The 4,708-nt window shown below is 41.5% G+C and overlaps 1 long non-coding RNA gene across 1 annotated transcript; it reads right to left on the bottom strand.

Moving 5' to 3' along the window:
* Positions 1-781: 781 nt before the first annotated feature.
* LOC135393066 (uncharacterized) lies at positions 782-4,348 on the bottom strand. The gene is made up of 3 exons (XR_010422421.1): positions 3,991-4,348; positions 3,698-3,909; positions 782-1,415 (listed from the first exon to the last, which is right to left on the bottom strand). It is a non-coding gene; the product is annotated as an uncharacterized LOC135393066 (long non-coding RNA).
* Between the last annotated feature and the right edge of the window lie 360 nt (positions 4,349-4,708).

Genomic DNA, 4,708 nt, shown 5'->3' with positions numbered 1-4,708 from the left:
TCAATTGGATCTGCATGTTCACCGGTAAAATGAATGTGACAAACACAACCAATCGAGATGAATAGTTGTAAACACGACTAACTAAACTATAAGCAACGTGAAGCACTAAAACTTACGAAATTTGTGTGAGGCTTGCTAAGGCGTACAGGACATATTCCAAAATTGGAAAATCTTTATAGAAGCTGTACATAATGTCGTCATGGCACATGACCTTTGTGCGCACAGCAGCACAGAAGACTGAGTGTAAATTCGTTAACCACCAGCAAGCCCATCAAAAGGTCAATAGGAACACAAAAGAGCGCTCTGTTGCAGCCTAAAAGCAAAACTGTTTGTACTTGAGGTAAATTCAAAATATCTAAGGTATAAAAGGTAGAAATCCAAATAGCTATCTAAATTACTGACTACTGTCTCTGTGGCCTCACATCAGTAATAAGACCAGTGCCGGAATTACAGTGGTGGGGGCCCCGGGACAAGTGCCCCGTCAGCCCTCCTCTAAATCCGGCACTGAATAAGACTATTTTATGGACCGGAAAACATGGCACTTGTGTTTGGCAAGGGCGTTTGCAACAGGGACCAAGATTTACTTGAGGAAAATGCAAGTACTAAGATGTGACTGCTGTAAAAGTAACTAAATTCTCAGCTGTGCAAAGTTGAAAAAATTCTGGGAGCTTTCCTCGGGTATACCGAGCTTTTGCTAAATGTACTAAATCTTTTTATGTACAGGTATCTGTACAGTTAAACCATCTCCCGCTCCCGTGGCTTTGCTCCGATAAGTGCCCAACTAGCGGCTGACGACGCAAACACAAGTGAGCTCGTCCAGGGGTGGGCCCAACTCACGCTTACAAACAAAGGTATGTCGTATGAGACACACACACAAAGAAAAAAGATGAAGATTGCAGACTTCTTATCTTTTTTTTCTGCTATTCTGTTGCGCGCGTGTATGTTTTTGTCTTATAGCACGAGTGCGCACATGAATGCAGTAGAAGAAAAATCCCGCCACCTCTGGACGAGTTCACTAGTGTTTGCGTCGTCAGCCGTTAGTTGGGCGCTTATCGGGGCAAAGCCACAGGAGCGGGAGATTAGTTAACTGTGCGGATACCTGTACATAAGAGCTGGGGGGTTCCACAGGCAGGTAGTATGTAATGTAGAAAACTATGGGTAGACAACTGTTCATCACATGGGACACAGGCAAGACTTCAGTTGCACGGTGGTCACTGTGTCCTCAGCATCTTGTCCTGTGCTGCCCTGCTGAAACTGCTTTCTGGTCCTGACGTGCAAGTTCAGACATGACCTCCCTTGTTGCTCCTGGGGTATACAATTAGGAGCTCTTGTTTGGAGTGAATCTGAGTGAAATGGTCAGGATCCTTAACGAAGCCTCATCGGCTAATCCCCTTCGGAATCTGCTTCTCCCCGACCTGAAAGACAACAGTCGACTGAACAATGCAGAGAACACAGTTCCTGTGTTAGTCAATCTGGGTCAGAAGCTTATGGGTATAGCACAGTTAACCGTGAAGTAAGTTTCCCAAAATTCTCTTAGAACTATTCGATGGTCACTACGCGTGAAATTTACATCCTACTGCCACATTAGAGAGAGTCACAAAAGCCCAGCTTTGTGTGAAGTAACCAAGTAAGGGATGCGTGCAAAATGCCAGGTAACATAAGGTTCTATTTATTTGCTTTAACATATACTAGAGGCCCTCTGACCCTAGCAGGAGTTACAGCAAAGCAAGGAATATCAAAACAAAATGCTGTCCAACTCTCTCTCAGATTTTCAGATTTCAGAACGACGCAGTAGAGAATTCCAATCCAGCTCAGTACGGGGAAAATAATTACTCTTAAAAGCATTGATACATGCAAAAATTAATGGACACTAAGAAACGTTTGTGGGCATTATGCCGTGTAGCGTTGTAATGTTGCCGTGTAGCGTTATGCGTTGTAGCACGTTCTACGTACATTGGACGGCAGTTTCACCTTCAACTTCTCCAATAACCTATTATAAAAAAAGCAAGACTAATTTTCCTAAACACTTGCAATGTAAGAATACCTTTTTGCTGCATTAATGCCAACAGTGTACTACGAGACTAATAGGGACGTGTAAATATTGAAATTTCCGAATACGAATGGTATATTAGTATCTCAAAAACTGCACCTTGAATATCGGATGAAATTTATAATATTTTCGTGCAAGGTAGAATCTAGCAGAGGCACGCTCCGGACAATCTTTTTTTCTTGAAATCAAACCGGTGAGGCTGATGCTGACACACACCGTAGTACTAAAAATGATATTTTTCATTATAAAATGTTTAACTGAAATATTAGTGTGAAATATGCAGTCCTGCCCCATTAGTCACAAAACTACAGACTTCTAGCTATACAAGAACTGACCATACGATGAAAAATCTGAAATTTCAAATTTTTATTACCAGGATTATTTTATTTAACATAGTTCAATTAAGAAAACTACTTTCCTTCAGTTGCGGTTTATCTAAAAGCTATAATGAGACCACTGATGCAGTGTTTGCATGTGAACTCCAGGCAGACTTGCCGTTTTGTGATATATATACCACTAGATGCGAAATTAAAATGAAATTTCTTGAGTATTTTATAATTCAAGCTTTTTCAGCAAATCAGTGATAGCATAAACACAGGCAGTCCTTGTTTAAAGTGAGCCAATTTTTCAGAAATTCTGCAACTAATTTACTTGGGCTCTGTCGAACACGAACACAAGTGATTGAAGTACAACAACCACGTACATCAAATAGTATTGATGAAACTTGCAAAAATTATGATGGAAATGATGAAATGCAAAATTTGAAATGGCTGTTTAATCGAGCTGATTGCAGTTTGACCCCCCATGGCATAGCTACGTATGTGGACCGCAGCCAATAGAGCAACGTTTATCACTGTCAGCTGTCACACCAATCTAGCGCATATTTTAGTTGAAGCATTTGGCTCGAACAGAAATGGTAGTGTAGTGCCTCACTTCTTCCACAGTTTTGCCTTGCTTTCGGCATTGTAAAAGAAAAATCTGACCATAAATAATTCGTGTCACGTGGTCCTTTGAAGAAGAATTTCCCGACATTGTGCTGATCTCAGTACTGCACGAAAACTTCCAATTTAATTAATTATTGCATTTTAATTAAGTAGCCGTGTGGTAGTTCTATACTATCTCTCACAAAATATTTGCTTACACGTAGGTCAGAACTGCAAAAACAGCACTTCTGGTATCACATAAAATTAAACACAATGTTTATAATCAACCTCCTGAAGTGAAGCAGTTCTGATGTATGCAGGGTTTAGAAGTACGCAATGGTCTGACTGAAGTCACATTCTCAGTACATGACCTTAGTACATGATTACCATGTGCACAGGTAGTCATGAATTCCTGTAATGCATCCAACGTGGTGTGTACCAGTTCCACCAGACTGTTTTTCAACAGAGAAATAGCACAGTACAACTTACACATATTGCATAGCTAAATGACAACTTGTATAATACCTAGATATATAGTGACCAGGTTGTGACTCAGTATGTGTTACGTAGAGAACAACGTGAAAGATTGCAAATTTAAAAGGCGTATCATTGCGCGAGTTTGAAAGCATACGACTAAGGAAGAGTTAGCCGATATGACCATTATGAGTCGACACCTCATAATTACTAAACCATGCCTCGTTAAACCCTAAAATTTCATACTCACCTAGCTAGCTGCTGTGCAGTGCGCATCGTTCTTTTCTCACGAATTGTGTCAGAGAAGTTCCTTGGTTGATGACAACAAAGGCACAAGCTCACACACACCAAGTAAAAGTCGCGGCCTGCACTGAAACTTGAGTCGTCCCTTTCGAGCAGGTATACTGCTTGCCCGCGTTACTGCTCGCCCCGGTTCCACCAACGTATTCGTCGTCTTCAACGCTGAAACAGCAGGACGAGAGATTATTTTTATTGCAGCCCCCCCACCGGTGTCGATAAGACACGAAATTCATAAAAGCTTACCGAAATTTGGTCCTCAACCGCAGGTTCTTCTTCTATCCAACACACAACGAGGACACGGCAGGGCTGCCTTTCGATGCCATCTTGATTGTCTCGATTCTGTGAGAAGACTCGCTCCTACTCTAGGATCTGCTATAGCCCATTCAGGGAAAATATCCCACTGCTGCTTCGCAATCCACCTCATACAACACATTTTGAGAAAGCGGACGCGTGCGAAGAAAACGGTTATCTCACGTGCAAACACCGAGCTCACAAAAACAAAGATGGCGCCGGACTAGACTGATTCAGCCATGCAGATGCAGCCGTTCGATCGGGTCGGGTTTCGTATCTAGCCAAAATAATTGTTAAAAATATTTATGCTTTCGGTTCCGATAAAGTTATTTGAAGTACTTTTTAGTTTATAATTAATATTAGAAAACTATTTTTGATTTTATTATCGCAGTTCACATACTGCAAATATGGACACCATTGCAGCACATTGTACTGCGTTACTATTGGTTACAATGCACAACAAGAAGAGCGTTCCTTTCCCCCTTTTCATCCTGCAAGCAGTGTACATGGACATCGACTTTCAAATTTTAACTGTGTCAATGAATTAAGATCTGTTCAAATGCCCATAGAAGGACGTCCCACGGATCACGAAATTTCTAAATCCATTTAGGGACGTCCGTGGGCTAACGAAAATTTGTTGTCCGTGGGCTGATCTCCGAAGGACGTCCTG

The sequence above is a fragment of the Ornithodoros turicata genome, chromosome 4 (genome assembly GCF_037126465.1).
Source record: "Ornithodoros turicata isolate Travis chromosome 4, ASM3712646v1, whole genome shotgun sequence".
Classification (NCBI taxonomy): domain Eukaryota; kingdom Metazoa; phylum Arthropoda; class Arachnida; order Ixodida; family Argasidae; genus Ornithodoros; species Ornithodoros turicata.
This window is presented reverse-complemented; position numbering and strand designations above follow the sequence as displayed.